Genomic DNA, 21,552 nt, shown 5'->3' on the forward strand with positions numbered 1-21,552 from the left:
TCCTCGGCCATACCCGGAAAGTTGCTGGAACAAATTTTTTTCTTCTTGCCGTTCACCTACCAAGGCCCTACGTGCAACCCCTCCCATAAATAGCCCCTAGACAACCACCGACGGGATCATCTGCTGACCTACCTCCCTTGGACCACCCTAGGACCCCCTCTGAACCGAACCACCCCAAGAACGAAGCCTCATGCAAGGCACAAACAGAACCCTTCGCTAGGTTCCAAACGAAGCACCTCGCGACCCCTATGATTTCAAAGGTCCCAACCCATCTTAAAGCCCTACCAGCAGCGTGCGACCACACAGGACCACGACTCAGACCCACCAGGGTGTAGTCAAGTGCCTGGAAGGGTTCTCCACGCCACCAGCCACACGCTCCTTCCCGAGCTCTCCAACTCCAACGCACATCCCACAAAACCCGCGGCAACCTCTTCTCTCCACTAAGCTTCGACACCAGCACCAAGACACCAGCTTAACACCGTGAGAAGCTCTTAGTACACACCAAAACGACAGTACCTTTACATCATATCAGAAAAAAAAAACGTGACCAATACATGAGAGAATGCAATACTCGTGTCAAACTTGTTTAAAAATGTTAACACATGGTAGATCATGAAATTTTCGGAAAAACACCTGAATAACAGCATATTAATGGTGTGTATGAAGAGAAAACGAAATTACGTGCGTGCCTTGATGATTTGATGAACAAAAACGAGACGAGGGAGACACTGGGAGGATTTCCTTTGCAAGAACAAATGAAAATCGAGCACCTTGAGGTTGCTGATGAGAAAACCGAAAGGAAAAGGAACTGAGGGATGCTGGAAAACTGAGAGAATTGAGTGGTTGGAGAGGAGTGTCGACTGCTATGGGTAGGGTAGGTGTAGGTTTAGTTTAGGGTATTTTTTAAATAGTTAATTAATAGATAATGGGCCCTAAATTGTCATTTAAGAGTTTAGAAATATATTTAAGCCCAATAAGCTTAAAATTAGGCCCATTAAATCCAAACACACACCCGTAAAACATTTCATGTTGGAAAGTTTTTGAAAATATTAGCCGAACCCTCAAAAAGTCCCCCGATTTGATAAATTTACGTACCGCTGCAAAATATGCTCTGGTGCTTAAAAATATCCAAAAAAGCCTATTTCTTGAAAAACACATTTAAACACATCTTATATTAATTAATAAAAATTAATCACATAATAAAAATAATTTTTCTGATAATTTTCATGTCTACGTTCATCGTTCGGGCGCGAAATGCAACTTAAAAATCTTTAATGAATGAAGCTTTAAAATTTCATGAAATAAATTCTATTATGCAATAATTATGCATGAACTTTAAATAACTCATGATTAAAACACAAATTAATGAAATAAACATGCATTTAATGCTTTAACACAATTTAATAAAATACCAACGAAATTTAATAACTTGCATGCATGTGGTTAACGTTGACCATCAAATTTTCTGGACGTTACAATCTACTCCCCTTAAATTGATTTTCATCCCCGAAATTCGCTTATCCTCGATAAACAAAATGTTTAGCAAAAGTACACAATTAATCATATATACATTCAAAATATATTATTCATTCATTCAAAATCATTTAATCAAAATAATTTAGCAATTTAATAATTTTCATGAATGCAGTTTACATAAACAGATTTTTGGACATTACAACTTCTCCCCCCTTAAATAAAATTTTGTCTTCGAAGTTCTGACTCACCGAAAACTCTGAATAGCGACTTCTCATATCATTCTCGGTCTCCAAGTAGCTTCTTCCTCCTAGTGATTCAGTCAGTTGACTTTGACCATCTTTATCACCTTATTCTGCAGCCTCCTCTCCTGTATGCTCCAGATTTGAGTAGGCATCTCCTCATAAAACAGGTACGGTGTAACCTGCAGTGACTCTAAATTCAGCACATGTAAAGGATTTGACTTGTACTTGTGGAGCATAGACACGTGGAAAACATTGTGAATTCTAGCATATGATTAGGTGGCAACGCTAATCTATAAGCTAATGCTTCCACTCTTCTAAGATCTCGAACGGCCCAATGAATCTCGGACTAAGATTTCCTTTCTTGCCAAACCTCATAACACCCTTCATAGGTGCTATTTTCACAAACACATGATCTCCAACTACAAACTCGAGATCCTTTTTTCTTTTGTCAGCATTACTTTTCTGTCGACTCTATGCAGTCTCCATCCTGTCCCGTATTCTGACTACTAAATTTGCTACATGCTAAACAATTTCTAGTCCCATCGCAGCTCTCTCTCCTACCTCATCCAAATGAATAAGTGAAACTACATTTCCTTCCATATAGTGCCTCATATGGAGACATTCCTACAGATGACTGAAAACTGTTGTTATATGTGAACTCCACTCGAGGTAGCTTTGGCTCCCAACTTCCCTGGAAAATAATCACAAAAGCTCGGAGTAAATCCTCTAAAATATGTATCTAGGGTAACTGACCATATGTATGAGGATGAAATGTTGTACTGAACATTAGCTTAATTCCCATAGCAGAATGCAGACTCTTCCAGAAAGATGAAGTAAATCTCGTATCTCTGTCAGACACTATTAAAACTGGGATTCCATGTAGTATGACTATCTATCAATATACAACTCTGCATACTGCATCATGGAGAAAGTCATTTTTACTGGCATAAAATGTGCTGATTTAGTGAGATGGTCCACTATCACCCAAATAGCATTAAAGCCCTTCACTATTTTCGGTATGACCACTACAAATCTATAGTAATATTTTCTCAGTTCTACTCAGGAATAGGAAGTGGTCTGAGCATCCCTGTCGGCTTTTGATGTTCTGCGTTTATTTGTTGAAAAGTTAGGCATTCAGATACAAAACTTATGATGTCTTGTTTCATACCTGGTCACCAACACAGTAACTGCAAGTCCTTATACATCTTTGTACTCAGTGAATGTATAGAATATGTTGTATTATGGGCTTCTGTCAAGATTTCAACTCTAAGAGAATCCACACTAGGAATCCAAAGTCCGTCTCTGGATCTAAAAATACCATCCTCAGCTGAATATAACATCCGGCCCTTAGACTCATCACTCTGCCTTCATTTCTATAACTGCTCATCTGTAGTTTTCCCGGCTCGAATTCTATCTCTCAAGGTAGATTGCAATGTCAGAGAAAATATATTAGGGGCCTTGTACTTGGTATACATCTCAAGATTGAACCTCCGAATCTCATTCTGAAGAGGTTTCTGTACTGATAGTTGGGCCATGACTGTTGTTTTTCTGCTCAAAGAATTTGTCACTACATCAGCTTTCCCGGGATGGTAGCTAATATCACAGTCGTAATCCTTCACAAGCTCTAACCATCTCCTTTGTCTTATATTCAGCTCCTTCTGGATGAAGAAATACTTAAGACTCTTGTGATCAGTAAAAAAATTTCACTTCTCGCCATACAAGTAATGTCTCCAAATCTTCAGAGCAAAAACAACTGCTGCTAGTTCAAGTTCATTAGTCAGGTAACTCTTCTCATGCACTTTAAATTGTCTTGACGCATATGCAATAACTCGATCATGCTGCCTGAATAAGGACTGCGCCCAAACCTAGCTTCGAATCATCTGTATACAACACATACTCTCCTTGCCCTGATGGCATAGCTAAAACTGGTGACGTAGTAAGAGCTTGCTTCAACTGATAAATGATCTCCTGACAATCAGCTCCCCTTATGAACTTGGAATTCTTCTTTATCAGCGTTGTCAAGGGCACTGCAATAGAAGAAAATCCCTTGATGAATTTGTGATAATAGCCAGCTAAGCTTAAGAAACTGCGTATCTCGGTTGCATTTCTAGGCACTGACCATTCCTTGACTGCCTCGACTTTAGTTGGGTTGACCTCCACTCCATCACTATAGATAATATGGCCTAAGAACGCCACCATTTCCAACAAGAACTCGCACTTGCTGAACTTTGCATACAATTTTTGATCTGGTAGTATCTGTAATGCTATTTTCAGGTGTTGACTATGCTCCTCTCTCTGCTCCTCGAATAGATCAAAATATCGTCTATAAATATGATAATGAACTGATCAAAATTCGACTGAAATACGCGATTCATGATATCCATGAAGATCTTTGGGGAATTCGTCAATCCAAAGGACATCACTAGAATTCATATTATCTGTAACGAGTCCTGAAAATTGTCTTATGCACATCTGCTTCTTTCACCATCAACTGATGGTACCTTGGTCCGAGATCTATCTTCGAGAATAATGAAGCTCCTTACAACTGATCGAATAGATCTTCAATTCTTGGCAAGGGATATTTTTCTTCATTGTCACCCTATTCATCTATCAATAATTAATGCAGATTCTATTACTCTCATCCTTTTTTCTTCAAAAACATTACTAGTGCGCCCATGGGGAGAAACCAAGTCAAATAAATCCCTTATCTAGCAACTCCTGAATCTGATCTTTCAGCTTTTTCATCTCTGCAGGTGCTAAACGCTATGGTGCCTTAGAGATTGGCATTGTACCTGGCTACAACTCGATGGAGAATTCCACCTTTCTCTCAGTGGGATTCCAATATTATCAAGAAATACGTGCGGAAAGTCCCTGACAATCTCTACATCTTCGATCGACTGGCTTACAGCATCAGGCACATAAATGATACTAGCAAGAAAACCCTAGCAGCCTCTTCACATAAGAATCCTTGCACAAATAAAAGAAATGATGTGCAGCATTTGTCTATTCTTTACTATCTCTAAGATAAATGATTTCTCATTAGGCGGTCTGATAGACACCGACCTCTACCGAAAATTAATCAAAGCTTCATTCAGTGTTAACCAGTCCATCCCCAAAATAATATTGAACTCAGGCATCAGCTACACAATAAGATATCGAACAATATTCTTCTGCAATCTTAGCTTCACAACCTTCACGATGCTGGTAGACAACATCTGCTCGCCAAAAGGCAATGCAACTATAAATCCTGATTCCTTGTTCTCCGATAAGATTCTCAATCGTTTCACAAAAGATTCAGATATGAACGAGTCTGTAGTTCCAGAATCTAGAAAAGCGTAGATCTTACGCCAGCTATGAATATCCTGCCTGTGTGAACAATCAAATCATAACCAGTTAAGGCCAAACCTTACGAAAATTTCCTATCATTTAAGCCCTCAAAATTTTGAATTATTACAAAACTAGCCGCCTTCATTTTTGAAAATTTACAAAATAACCCAATAAGTTCTGAAAATTGCGGTACAACCCCTCAATTCTCTTAAATTTGAAATTTATGCCCTATAGTTCCCTGATTATTCCAATTAAGCCTAAAAATCTCAAATTTATCACCCATTATTTCTTAAAATTTCCGAATTATGCAATTAAATCCTTAAAGTGTTCTCTCGATTTCCTATAATCCATACCATAAGCTTTTTTCGAAAAGTCTTTCCTAAATCGTGCAAAATTCGAGACATGCAATGTTAAATCATCAAGTCCAATACACCTCATATTAATTCTAGCATCCATAATTAGCAATTCAAGCAATAGAGTGACATAAAATGCTGAAATAGCTGGGGGCACCTGTGATAAAGGTAGTGTCTGGCTCTGCCTGCTCAGCATGCATCACGTATGATCGACCAGTCACAGGTTGTTTCAGCTTTGGGCAATCACCAGATTTTTGCCCATCTCCTTTATATTTAAATCACTTGTAGGTACCCCACATGCAGTTCCCATAGTGTTGGCGATTACATTCCTTGCATAGTGGCTTTTTTTAAGTCTTTGGGATTGCTGCTCTCTGTGGTTGCTGTTGCGGTTTCCCCTGAGGCTTCTATTGTCCCTGTCGTGTCTAGGGCCTTCCATAAGGCTTCTTATTCTATTGATGTTGTTGCTGTGGAGGGGGCATCTTCCTCTGCATCTCCCACTCAATGTCTTTCAAGGATTGTTATGCTCTGTAGGCTCTAGTGACGACATCATTATAATTAGTTGGATATGCTAATAGTACGTCACGATGGATGGTAGGCCTGAGACCATCCAAGAAATGTCTCAATTTTTCAACAGCATCATTGGTGATTAGGGGCACAAAATGACTTCCCCTATAAAAATTCTTGACAAATTCAGCCACATGAAAGTCTCCATGTCGGAGACTCATAAACTCCCTCTTCAGCCTCGACCTGACATCTACGGTGAAGTACTTCTGATATAAAATCCTCTTGAACTATTCCCAAGTCAGGGTATTCAGATTAACCCCTCTTTCCCACCATAAGGAAGCACCATCTTTCAGCAGATATATGGCACATCGAACCCTGTCAGCGTCATCCATATTCTTATATCGAAAGATTACCACTAAAGATCAGATTCATCCCTCAGCAATAAATGGATTTTGTAGAACCAACAAAGTCTTTAGGGTCCATCCTCCTAAACTGCACATGTACATCCTCATGTCGTTCCATGTTAGCATTACTAGTGTGATGCTCCAATAACCAGCCATCCCTTCTAATACCCTAGTAGCAGAATCTAGGGTGATTGAGGTATCTCCTCACGTCTCTCTTTTTCCCCATGCATGGGAACAACACGTCTTGGAGGCATAACTGTACACACTGTCCAAATCATGTAACCAACATGCATTCACATTTTTAAAAAGACATCTACCGTCCTAATTTCTATATCATCAAAGTATTTAAATTTAGCATGTAAAATTTAAAGCAGTAAAACTCACAGACGTGGGCTTGACTTCTTGAGCCTCCCGGAACCGACAGCAGACACAAACCCTTACAAGATCCTTGCTCTGATATCAACCGAAACATCCCTAACTTTTACTTTAATTAAATTATACTAGAATTTTTTTACTATTCACGAAAATTATTATTCATGTAGCCGCTATTCACCGAAAATATTTAATTAAAACTTCAATTTGGTAAAATTCTAAATAAAATGTTAGTTTGATACCATATACAAATAAATTTCAAAGTCTTCAAAAAAAAAATTTACTCAAACAACCATTAAACAAGATTTAAAACTCCTCCAAATAGAAATCAACTTTCGTTCAGTCCTTTAAAACAATTAAAAACAAGAGGTCGTGTGTGTATATTCCAGCCTAGTCCGTTCAAGAACCGAAGCCTCCAACCTCATCATTATCCTCACCTGCAACCATTCAAACTTAATGAGTCTAATAAATCATCACGTCCAAATCATGATAGCAAATAATAAATATACAGTCACAAACACTTATAAAAAAAATAATTTTACTAGAATGCACTTGACTTTAAAATCACAACATAGACAATTTCACGCATCATGTAAAATCCTCAACATCGTCTATCATTTTTCTCTAGCTATATCCTAAAATCATTTTTTGGGTGAAGTTTGATAATTAAAAGCACTATCTACTATCTTTTATCCTTTTATCATATGTTCGATTAATCAATCTCTAAACCATGGTACCTGGTAGCAGGGCATCAGCAACTCTCGTCACTGGGCTGTGACCTATAAAATAAAGTAATTTTACTGCCCTTTTACGACAAATCCCTCACACATCATTTGTGCCACATTAAAATCACATCCTTCAAAATATCTTTTTTTCATTCATTATATAAAATACCATTTCCCCGAAAATCATAAAATAAGCATGCCTCGACATTTTAAACATAATTAAAAACATTTTCTCCTCATAAACCTTTCATACATCGAAAATATGTTATAAATTCATAAACTTTACATACGACTCAAAAATGTATTTTCGGGTTATTGAATTTTCTCGGAACGTTGCCAAAAACCTATAAACTTTAAATTCATCGATGTTATACTTTCGACCTCTAGCCAAATCCTCTCTAAGGCATCCCATAAATTTATTTACAGCCTATAACGCGACTAAACTTGCTGCAACAGTCCACGACTCGACGACGAGGGACTCCACTCAAGCTTCGTTTTGACCCGTACGCATATATCCTTAGCTCTAAGTTCTAACTCTTCCCGACTCAAACCCATACACAACCAAGCCCTTAACACCTTCCTAAAACACATACTAGCCCCTGGAACGAGACCACCAACCTCTCACTATCTGATGGAAGTCTCTACCCACTAGTCTAAGATGCTGCCAAGCCCCGAAACAAGCACCTGCGCCCCCAAGCCTTTGCTCAGAATCCCTTGCGCCTCACGTAGCCCCTCACGACTCCAGCCCTTAACTGCTACCTTAGGCACTCCTCAAACCCTATACCAAGCCCCCATTTAGCCCTTCTCGAGCACGAAACATTGGCCGAATCATGACCCGAAGAAGAAGCTCGAAAGAACGGAATCTGTGTAGCCTCTAGACAACACGCATGCATGCATCTACTGTGGTATGACTCCCAGCCTTTTGGTTCGACTTCCAAACGACTAAGACCCTTTAAAACCATGCATATAACATCTAAACATCCACCTCAAGCGTGTCTTATGGCAGCAATATTCCTTTGCATCAATAACCGTCCAAAACATTCATTAAAACATCGATACGATGTATAATGCGTTGTAACTTTATAAAACCGAAACCATAGACGTTATTCATGCAATAAAACATTAAACATGCATAATATAGTTTGAATGGTGCAAAAAGAAGATTTAAAATGTTTTATTGCGTTTAAAACGCTCGAAACACGAATACCGGTGTGGTGAAGCGTCGGTGACGAACAGAGTTTTTCTCGACAAAACCGACTAGAAATATACATTAGGATGCAAGGAAGTCGAGTGTCCATTTCTGGAAAGAATAACAAGAAAGAACAAGGGAGAAAAAAAAATCAAAGAACCCCTTAGGAAGAACAAGACGTGAGGCCGCTGTACGTAACTTGTGTGTGTGTGGAAGGTGTTTTAGGTGTGTGCGTGCTTGCATGCTTAGTTTGGGGTTTTAAAAGATAAAAAAGGCTTTCCAAATAATTAATTAATAGACTAAATTAACCCTAGTTTTTAAATAATTAATTAGGCACATAAAATTAATAAAATCATTATACCTCAAATTATAATATTTAAAACACCTATTTCTAAAATCACATATAATTACATAAATTCTTTGCTTCAACTAATTAATTTAAATTTGACTCCAAATATACTAAAATTCTTCAATCATTTAAAATAAATAATTTATTAGCTAAAAATAAAATTCAACTTTTAAATCTTTAACATCTTAATCATCTTCGGTCCTCTGTCCTCGGCCAACAAACGATATTCGTCTGAAAATCTTTAATTATGAAATCAAGCAAAACTACACCATTAATCACATAGACATTAAAATATATCATTCATACATTCAAAATCATTTAATTAAAATAATTTAATAATTTTCATGCATGTGATTTATGTAAACAGATTTTGAACGTTACATTTATGAAGCCCTTCATCCACATGGCCTCTTTGACAACCTCAATAGTTAAAATCTATTCTGCTTTTGTGGTTGATAAAGCCACAACAGGTTGAAGCATATCCTTCCAGCTTAAGCAGTTCCATACATTGCAAATATTTACCCGGTCAAAAGATTTTCTAACTTCAATGCAGCCAGCATAACCAGAGTCTACAAAACCAATCAAAGCATTAACATTATCACTGAACTTTCAAATTTCAATCTACACGGGATTCCTGAGGTTGACCCGCCTTCGAAGAATCGAGCAACAAAGATTCAACATCCTTCACCGCCTTTCCGGTCGAGCCTATCAATCTTTTCCTATAAGGCCCATAAGACTACTCTTTTTGGGTTCTGCAATCACAACTAGCTCAATTGGTACCAGTCTCTTTAAACCAAGTACTTTTCCTAGAGGTTTTGGGTTCGGGACACAGGAAGACACGTACTCTACTACTAGGAATGGAGGGTTCTCTGAGTAAGAGCTTCATGGACTATCATGAGGGCTGTAATTACAGGACCCAAAAGGGGTATGCCATGGACCTTTATGTTATTACCTCTTCTCGTCGAATCTGAAACTGGTCTTGAATCACGAACAGATAGCAGCAAAAAGATCAAGTCGAGGCAAGGATGATCATTTCTCCGCAAGACGAAATTGCCCGTATATAGTGCTATACTTCGCAGGCAATCGTCCCCAAGATACAACGACTTCACGTCGAGAATTTGCAGCACTTCAAATCTCGAAATCAGCAAACAATTATATGCAAGAGCTCTCAAGTATTTTTCGAAAATAGTGCAACAATATGAGAAGAGAAGATGCAAAAATTCAGCAGCCTTGGACAATGGTGGGATGGATCATTTATAGGTGATCATTGGATGTGTTGAGGAGACATGTCTCTCCAGACTGGGTGCATTGAGGATCCACCATTCTAGCCAAAGAACACATTGTTTGACTCAAAGGAAGCCACGAACAGGTGCTTTGAAACCAAGGGTCGCGCATGATTCTCAGAAACACGCTGCGCGCGACACACTGTAAATGTGCAGCATACGCACAGTAGGGCGCGCGCGGCCGCGCAGATTCTCTGGCCAGATGCTCGAATTCCAGTGACATGCGCGCATCCGCGCGGGATGTGGCGCCACGGCGCGCCCAGTTCTGCCCGAGTGCATGCACGATGCACACTGTTGTGCATTCTTGTTGAGCTAAAGTCTAATTTCCAATTAAATTTGGTCTAAAAAGATTAACTTTGGTCAAAGACCGCACCGCACCGACCCGAGACGAGACGAGACGAGCGCGCGCGTGTGTATTTCACCGAGACACAGCCTATTAGTGTCTTCCCCCTTCTAAAAACTTCTGGTACCCCTTGGGGCCCAAACCCTTGTCTCAACTTGGAGCTTATTAGGGAAACTTCATTTGGTGATTTTCTCAATGTGGGACAAGCCACATTTGAGACATCCCACTTCCCTTTACAACTCAACACCTCTTCATTATTCATTTATCCAACAATCCCCCACATAAATGAACTTAATGCATGTATGCAGATTTACTTGAAAGCTCTTATGAATTATTATTGCATTGGGATAGGTAGTTTTTGACTTTGAACCTTCCTTAGTAATATACTATAGGATTTACTAGTTGAGTAGTGACACGATGTCTTGAACTAGTCAACCGTTCATGTAAACCAAGTCAATAGTATTTACACAATAATAACTTTAACATATTCTTGTTCTCACGTTGTGTCCGTTTCGGCCCTGGACCTTATCTTAGATTCATAAGTGTTTTTCATTGAAGCGGCCATTACTTCTCACTTATATAGGTGATCTCCTATCTAGAGTATCCTGCCATACTCTACCTCATAGGTATAGGAATCATTAAAAGAAAACTTAACCTCACCACATGTTGCAGGTCTTTTCTACTTGGATTTCGTAGGAATGAGCCTTAATTTATTCCAAGTACTCAAACTAATATTTATAACTTAGTTGTCCCATTGAACCAAGGTCATGGGATCTCCACTTCACAAGGTTGGGTTACCGCTATAAATATTTTATTTTGTGAGTTTTAAGCCCATTCCTCTCAACAATTTGTACATTTGATCTCTATTTATTCCTTTAGTAAACGGATCCGCTAGGTTTTCCTTTGATTTCACATATTCAACAGAAATAACCCCATTCGAGATCAATTGTCTTATGGTATTATGTCTCCGTCTAATGTGACGAGACTTACTATTGTACATACTGCTTTGTGCTCTTCCTATTGCTGATTGACTATCACAATGGATGTTAATGGAAGGCGCTGGCTTATTTCAACAAGGAATATCCTCTAGGAAGTTTCTTAGCCATTCGGCTTCTTCTCCAGCTTTGTCTAATGCTATGAACTCGGATTCCATAGTCGATCGAGCTATACATGTTTGCTTAGACGATTTCCATGACACCGCTCCTCCACCTATTGTGAATACATACCCACTAGTGGACTTGGAGTATTTTGTGTCAGATATCCAATTGGCATCACAGTATCCTTCTAGAACTGCAGGATATTTTGAATATATCAAACCATAGTTCAATGTATATTTCAAATATCCAAGCACTCTCGTTAAGGCTTTTCAATGATCCTTACTTGGATTACTTGTGAACCTACTTAACTTATTCACTGAATATGCAAGATCTGGACGAGTGCAGTTAGTCAAGTACATTAGACTACCAATTATCCTTGCATATTCCAGTTGTGAGATGGGTTCTCCTCTATTCTTTGCCAAATGAACACCTAAATCTATAGGAGTTCTAGCAGGTCGAATGTTTAAGGTACTGAATCTTTCAAGCACCTTTTCAACATAGTGAGTTTGTGATAAAACTATTCCTTCAGGTATTCTAGAGATTTTAATCCCTAATATGATATCACACAACCCCAAGTCTTTCATATCAAAAGACCTTTTCAACATATCCTTTGCATTTATAATCAACTCATGATTACTTCCCATGATCAACATGTCGTCTACATAAAGGCATACAATGACATAAGCACTTGCACTACCTTTAATATAAACGCATTTATCACATTCGTTGATTTTGAAACCATTTGACTTCATTGTAGTGTCAAATTTTTCATGCCATTGTTTAGGTGCTTGTTTGAGTCCGTATAGTGACTTGACAAGTTTACACACATTCTTTTCTTGTCCGAGAACGACAAACCCCTCGGGTTGTTCCATGTATATTTCCTCTTCCAATTCTCCATTCAAGAAGGCTGTCTTTACATCCATTTGGTGAATCTCTAGGTTATGCAATGCAGCAATAGCTATGAGAACACGAATGGATGTAATCCTAGTGACTGGAGAGTATGTGTCAAAAAAGTCATATCCTTCTTTTTGTTTGAACCCTTTAGCCACCAAACGGGCTTTATATTTGTCTATAGATCCATCTTCTTTGTATTTCCTTTTAAGGATCCACTTGCATCCTAAAGGCTTACAACCCGGAGGGAGATCAGTCAATTCCCACATATGATTATGCATGATGGATTCTATTTCATCATTTAAAGCTTCTTTCCAAAAAGGAGCTTCAGGATTGGATAGAGCTTCTTGAATAGTTCTTGGTTCATCATCTAACATGTAAGTCATAAAGTCAGGACCAAAGGACTTTTCAATTCTTACTCTCTTTCCACGTCTTGGTTCTTCATTGACTTCTTTAGAATCAACAGTAGATTCATAAGACCGTTTAGATGAACCTTCTTTTCTTCCTTACAAGGAAAGTTGTTTTCAAAGAATATAGCATTCCTTGATTCCATAATCGTTCCTTCATTAATATCAGGAATCGTTGACTTATGCACTAAAAATCTATATGCACTACTATTATAGGCATATCCAATAAAAATGCAGTCAACAGTTTTGGGTCCAATTTTAACTTGTTTTTGCTTTGGTATCTCTACTTTAGCCAAACATCCCCACACTTTTAGGTATTTATAAGATGGTTTGCGACCCTTCCATAACTCATATGGAGTTTTATCTTTCCCTTTGTGTGGTATTTTATTAAGAATGTGGTTTGCAGATAGTATTGCTTCCCCCCACAAGTTTTGAGGTAAGCCCGAATTTATCAACAACGCATTCATCATCTCCTTAAGAGTACGATTTTTTACGTTCTGCAACTCCATTTGATTGAGGTGAGTATGGTGCTGTTGTTTGATGAATTATGCCAAAGTTTGTACACAATTCTTCAAATGGAGCGACATACTCTCCACCTCTATCACTTCGAATCATTTTGATCTTTGAACTCAATTGATTCTCAACCTCATTCTTATAATTTTTGAAAGCTTCTCTAGCTTCATCTTTACTTTTCAATAAGTAGACGTAACAGAACCTTGTGCAATCATCAATGAATGTTATGAAGTACTTATTCCCACCTCGAGTTTGCACAAACTTTAAATCACATACGTCAGTGTGAATTAAATCAAGTGGATTAGTACTTCTTGTCACAGAATGGAATGGAGCTTTGGCCATCTTTGCTTCAACACAAATCTCACACTTTTCTTGTGGATTTCTTTTAAATGCAGGTATTACATTTAAATTTTCAAGTCTTTTTAATGTGTTGAAGTTAACATGTCCTAATCTTTCATGCCATAAATTAGAACATTCAACCAAGTAAACAGAATCATTCACTTTATTATTCGCCTCTTGGCGGATAACATTCATTACATTCAACTTAAAGAGACCACTATCTTGGTACCCTTTGCCTACAAATACACCAGCCTTAGTTAAGACAAACTTGTCCGATTCAAATACAAGTTTAAAACCCGCCTTACTCAACAACGATCTAGAAACCAAGTTCTTTCGAATGTCTGGCACATGCAGCACATTCAACAATGTCATCTCTTTGCCGGAAGTCATCTTCAACACCACTTTGCCAATTCCTACGACTTCAGACGTCGTGGAGTTTCACATAAACAATTTCCTATCACTTACAGTAGTGTAGGATGAGAACATTTCTTTTTCAGCACATATGTGGCTAGTGGATCCGGTATCTACCCACCATTCCCTTCGATTATCCACCAAGTTGGTTTCAAAGACAACTACGGATAGATCAAGTCTTGATAGGTCTATTGGTACATGCCTTTCTTCGATGACATTGGCTTGTCTTGGATTCTGATTTTTGTTGTCTTTCCTTGGAAGACGACAATCCTTGGCCATATGATTTGGCTTGCCACAGTTGTTAGCAAGTTCCTTTGAATTTCTTGGCCTGCCCTCGCTTCTCATTTTGAGGGCGCTTTCTCTTGTGACTGGTGCTAGACTCTGTCAGGTTGGCCTTGGCCTCGGCCTCCATTGTTCTCTTGTATGACTTGGCTTCAGAAGTACGACTGTCTTCCTCAATCCGAAGCCTCACAATCAGATCTTCAAGTTTCAACTCCTTGCGCTTGTGCTTAAGGTAGTTCTTGAAGTCTTTCCACACTGGTGGCAACTTCTCTATGATGGCCGCCACTTGAAATGGTTCATTGATTTCCATTCCTTCTGCCAACAAGTCATGAATTATAATTTGAATTTGTTGTACCTGACTTATTACGGATTTGGCGTCGACCATTTTGAAGTCCAGAAATTTGCCAACTACGAACTTCTTGATGCCCGCGTCTTCTGTCTTGTATTTCTTTTCCAAGGAGTCCCATAGTTCCTTGGCGGTCTTGACAGAGCAGTAGACACTATAAAGCGTGTCGTCTAGTCCGTTTAGAATGTAGTTGCGGCAAAGAAAGTCACTGTGGTTCCACGCATCAACAGCGGATCTTCGTTGGGAGTCGTTATCATCCATAGCAATGACAGGGGAGTCCTCTTTAAGGAATCGAGATAGGCTCAGTGTTGTGAGGTAGAACAGCATCTTCTGCTGCCAACGTTTGAAGTCGGCACCAGAAAATTTTGGAGGCTTTTCTCCATGTGCAGGGGCAGGTAGGGACGGTAGGCATTGGCAGCAGGAGCAGTAGGAGGAGTCGACATATCCAGAATAACAAAATGTAATCTTAAAGAATTTCGTCTTGCGATTGTTATTACCTCTTCTCGTCGAATCTGAAACTGGTCTTGAATCACGAACAGATAGCAGCTAAAAGATCAAGTCGAGGCAAGGATGATCCTTTCTCCGCAAGACGAAATTGCCCGTATATAGTGCTATACTTCGCAGACAATCGTCCCCAAGATACAACGACTTCACGTCGAGAATTTGCAGCACTTCAAATCTCGAAATCAGGAAACAATTATATGCAAGAGCTCTCAAGTATTTTTCGAAAATAGTGCAACAATATGAGAAGAGAAGATGCAAAAATTCAGCAGCCTTGGACAATGGTGGGATGAATCATTTATAGGTGATCATTGGATGTGTTGAGGAGACATGTCTCTCCAGACTGGGTGCATTGAGGAGCCACCATTCTAGCCAAAGAACACATTGTTTGACTCAAAGGAAGCCACGAATAGGTGCTTTGAAACCAAGGGTCGCGCATGATTCTCAGAAACACGATGCGCGTGCAGCCGCGCGACAACACGCGCGGCCGCGCGCGACACACTGTAAATGTGCAGCATACGCACAGTAGGGCGCGCCCGCCCGCGCGAGAAGCTGCGCGGCCGCGCGCCCTGTTCTGGCCAGATGCTCGAATTCCAGTGACATGCGCGCATCCGCGCAGGGATGTGGCGCCACCGTGCGCCCAGTTCTGCCCGAGTGCGTGCATGATGCACACTGTTGTGCATTCTTGTTGAGCTAAAGTCTAATTTCCAATTAAATTTGGTCTAAAAAGATTAACTTTGGTCAAAGACCGCACCGACCCGAGACGAGACGAGACGAGCGCGCGCGCGTGTGTGTTTCACCGAGACACAGCCTATTAGCGTCTTCCCCTTCTAAAAACTTCTGGTACCCCTTGGGGCCCAAACCCTTGTCTCAACTTGGAGCTTATTAGGGAAACTTCATTTGGTGATTTTCTCAATGTGGGACAAGCCACATTTGAGACATCCCACTTCCCTTTACAACTCAACACCTCTTCATTATTCATTTATCCAACACTTTACTCACAGAACTTTCCACCCCTGACAGTGGAGTACGTACTTCTCCAATTCTCAAACCCAAGATCTCCAGGACAAGTACTTGGATTAAAGAGATCTGTTACCAATTGAGTATTAGTGGAGAGTTCTATCAATAAAGGCTCCATTGGCTATCATGTTGATTGTGATTGCAGGACCCAAAAAGAATAGACCAATGGGCCTTACAGTTCCACTCCATGGGCTGCCGTAAAATGGCTTACCAGGCTTACAACATAAGATAGGTCAGACTTTGTACAAACCATAGAATACATGAGGCTTCCAACCCCACTGGTAAATGAAACTGTACTCATGTAGTCCTTACCTTCTTCTATTTGACGTGTTTGTGTATTAGAGTGTTTAAAATTTTATGCAATCGATCCTAGTACTTGTTTTCATTTAATCATTCCAAACCTCTCAAGTGCCTTCTGTAGGTGTCCTTTTTGTTTAAGCATAAGTTCTCTTTTATCTCTGTTTCTCATGATTTCCATTCCAAGCGTCTTTCTTGCTTGCCCAAGATCTTTGATTTCGAATTGCTTGCTGCGCTCTTGCTTGAGTTTCTTGATTTCTGTCAACTCAGTGCTTGACATTAACATATCATCAACATAAAGGAACAAGTAGATCATATTCTTATTTGAACACTATTTCAAGTAAACACATTGGTCATATTGGCTTCTTTTGAATTGCTATTTGATCATAAGCTCATCAAATCTCATATACCACTGCCTAGGTGCTTTTTAAAGCCATACAAGGACCTTTATAACAAGCATGTTAGATCAGTTTTGCCCTTGACCTCAAACCCTTCGGGTTGCTTAATGTAAATGCATTCATCCAACTTCCCATCTAAGAATGTGGTTTTAACATCTAACTATTCAAGCTCGAGGTTTTAATTTCTCACTATTGACAATAGTACTTTTATGGGCCTATGTTTAACAACTGGGAGAAGATTTCATGGAAATATATTCCTTCAACTTGAGAGAAACTTCTTACCACTAATCTGGCTTTATATCTTGGTTGTTCAATACCAGGAATGCCTTCCTCTTATAGATCCATTTTGAGCTTATTACTGTCTGTCCAATGGGTACTGGTAGTGCTTCATTCTTTTGTTTTAGAATGAATACCCTAACTTTTATTGTGTAGCCATCGATGAATGTCATGAAGTACCTTCCTCCTCTATTAGATACTTCTTTTGTTGGTCTCCATATGTCCGAATGAATGTATTCTAAAGGTGTTTTTCTTACATGAAGCCCTCTTTTGAAGCTCACTCTGGTAGCCTCCCTCCCTCTTTAGACAATTCTCACAGAAGTCCAAAACTGATAACTTCTCCTAGCAAACCTTTTGTGTGTATTCTATGAGACCTCTCTCACTCACATGCCCTAACCTTAAATGCCATAGAGTCATGTAATCATCTATGTTGCATGGATACGGATACGAGTATCGTATCGAATACGATATGGATACGGCGACACGTTAAACTTTGAAAATATAAGATCACACGATACGGCTAGGATACGACAATCATTAAAATATATATAAATATAATATATATTTATATTTATATAAATTTAGTATTGAAAAGTAAAAATTATAAGGATAGATGTAATATTTCATTAATCATAATATCTTAAGTACAAAAAATTAAATGCAAAATCATCTTAAGCAAGTAAAAAGAATCAAACATCCATATCGGTTGAATTGAGAGACGCTTGAGCAGAAATGGAATGAAGATGGACAAATGTATTTAGGGATTTAAAAGCCAAGCCCAATTTATTTAAATTATTTTTCTTTTAGTCCCTAGAAATTTTAGTTTTTTTTAATTAACCCCTAAAATTTTAAATATTTGCAATTTTGCCCAAGCGTATCCGAAAAACGTATCCACGCCGTATCCATGACGTGTCCTCGCCGTGTCCAAAACGTATCCGCCTGATCAACCCTAAACAAAGTCAAAGATACGGATTTTGAGGTATCCGACACGCGTATCCGCGTGTCGTATCCGTATCCGTGTCGTATCCGTATCCGATACTTCAAAAAAAAAAATTAGGGTATCCGTGCTACATAGGTAATCATTCTCATGCATAGCCAAAGATGTAGAACAAATTATAATCTTACCAGATAACACATGCATGCCATTTGTTATTAACAGCACAGTAAGAGATCCCTTAGAGACAGTCAACTTCCCATGTTCAGCTTTGAAGGAGTGTCCAAATTAATCCAATGCTCGAAGTGAGATTAAATTCTTTTTTAATTCAAGTACATATCTCACATCATGTAGTATCCTTTCGATTCCTTCATACATCTTTAATCTTATGGTACCAATTCCCAGTACTTTACAGGACTTGTTATTTCCTAGAAGTACATGTCCACCATTCACTTCTTCAAATGATTCGAACCCACTCTTGTTTTAACTTACATGGAAGGTGCATCCACTGTCAAGAATCCAACCGTGGTCATGCTGAAGCAGAGAAGTGTATAGTACCTCTGCACTGTCATATCTTTAATCAACCAATGGAGCTTCACCCTGGTCTTTCAATTTTTCTTTTGGTTTTTTCCTGTCTGAGCAGACTCTCCTGAAGTGACCAGGTTTTTAGCAGTGAAAACACTTTCCTTTCGTAGTTCTTGATGCACATCTACTTCTGTTCTTCGGGAGAGATTATTTCTTAAGAAATCTTATCCTTACATTAAGATTGTCACCAAATTGATTCAACTTCACACTTATCATCTACTTCTTTTGATTTTAAGGTCTTCCGTACATCATCTAAAGTCAAAGATTCCCTTGAATATTTCATAGTGTCGACGAAGACCGAATAAGATTTTGGCAGGGAGTTGAGCACTATGATAGTCTTATTTTCTTCATCAATCTTGATATCAATATTTTCAAAATTAAATACCAACTTGTTAAATTCATCAAGATTGTTTGATATGGACTTTGAATCCACCGTCTTGAACCCAAAGAACTTGCCCCCATGTAGATTTTGTCCCTCAGATACTTTAAAAATACAAAGACTCTAGTTTCTTCTAGAGGCCAACGACGGTGGTTTCAGAGGAGACTTCACGCAAGACTTTGTCATCGAGATGAAATTGTTGGATCTAGTTTTCTACACGCTCAAACGCAGCGGAAGTTTTTAAAATTTTTATTTTATTTTGAAAAACAAAATAATTTTGCTTTAGGCGCTCGTATGAAAATTATACCTTTGGTGAATAAATCACTGGACTCCAACTAATCCGGTATAAAAGGATTAGCTCTTGTTGATTCTCTACGAACTTTCTTCGATTAAATCCTCCTATCAAGTCCACGACTAGATAGTATGTTCCTCTTTCAAATTGCACTAGAGAATGTGAAAGAGATTTTGCGTAGGAGAGAAAATTGAGAGACGGCACAATATTTCTTTTTCCAAAACCAAGTGGCCGAAAATCTCTTTCTTTTGGAGGTGGATGTTTTCGAAAATATGGTGGTGTGCTCCTAGGGTTTTGACTTTGCATATATATTTATAATTAAATTATACCCTAATTATATAATTAACATTAATGGACTTGATTTAATTAATTGGGCTAGTCCAACTAGTTTAATTAATTTAATCAAAGCTCATTAAAACTTTAATTATATATTATGTTGGACTTGTACTCCTACAAGCCCATTAAACATATTATCTACCATATTTAATTTATTAATTAATCAACTCAACTTTTGAGCTTAATAAATTAAATACGTTATAAATTCAACATTTGAATTTATTATTTAAATTATAAATTCAACTATTTGAATTTACATCACCACCAAAATTTAATATTTAATAAACCCAACATTTGAGTTTAATAAATTAAATTCTCAAATTTTATAAATTCAACTACTTGAATTTATTCTCTCAAAATTTAATTATCATAAATTCAACTCCTTGAATTTACTATATAGTATAAATTCAACTTCTTGAATTTATTCTCTCAACGGGAACAAACAATCCAGTACTTGTGTGACCCTCAATGGTTCAGGGATACAGCTAGCCGTGGGTTCACAACTCTTTGTGATTCAGGACATAATCCTTTATTCGGGCTTACCCTAGTTAGCCCCATTCTTTCCATCAACACCTTGATCAAGAATGTCAGAACTCATTTCTGATTGGACCCATCGGATCATGGTAAGAGCGTCTAGTAGCATCGCCACATGATCCCCTAGGTATCACTGATAGTGCCTGCAAGAACCAGTCGATTATGATTAACGTACAGTACGGTCCCTTCATCTCATATATCCCGATCGAATCTGCAACCATTGGTTCATCGAGGGTTGCATATTAATTCGATAACAATGTGATAACTTTAATAGTGGCATCGCGTGTACTATTGGAGAACTCCTTCTCAAACGTACATCTCATACTCCGGCCAGAGATTCCATGCACTATTATTACATCAGATCACATAGGATATCCACACCCGCAGGTGAGAGGTGAATCCCCGACTACAATGCACTGGCTCCTATATGTGTCGCAACTGTACCCAACATCGCCACCTGATGACTCTCCTGGAGCCGGTAAACGAGTCAAAGCACAGCCCTAGCATATAGAGCCTCAGTGTTGTCCCGGGTCGTAAGGACTAATGGTGTACAATCATAACCACTGACTCATCCTCTCGATGAATGATTACCACTTGGAAAGTCCGAGGGAGGGTTGTTCGGTATAATCATCATATGACTACCCATCTGCATGGTTGGACATCTCTATGCCCTTACTAAGAAACGAAGTACACAACATCACAGATGCTAGTCTCGAGCTCAAGCGACCTTTATCCATGTTTTAGGCGGCTGAATCGACTATGAACGAATTTAGATCATACAGTATTTACAAACGAGTTTCAACATCGAATTACGATTCATTTGTATTAAAGTATAATCAAGGTCTTTATCTATGTTTGATAACATGGTATACAGATAAAGAAATAACAAACCATGAAATAATGAATTATATTAAAATAAAGATTGTTTATTACACTTGAGTCAATAAAATCCCTAGCCAACACTTGGCTTGCAGGGCATCTACTCTAACAGCAACGTGGTACAACTAAATTCCAATTCCATCATTTAATATTTTTCATTATCAAGCATTGTTTCTAAAAGACATTCCAGAGCTTGAGTGCTTTTGCAACTTTCTGTTGTACGAGTACCACATACATTCTTCGTCATCAAAGACCAAAATCTCCATTC

Source organism: Primulina eburnea, chromosome 7 (assembly GCF_022965805.1).
Source record: "Primulina eburnea isolate SZY01 chromosome 7, ASM2296580v1, whole genome shotgun sequence".
Classification (NCBI taxonomy): Eukaryota; Viridiplantae; Streptophyta; class Magnoliopsida; order Lamiales; family Gesneriaceae; genus Primulina; species Primulina eburnea.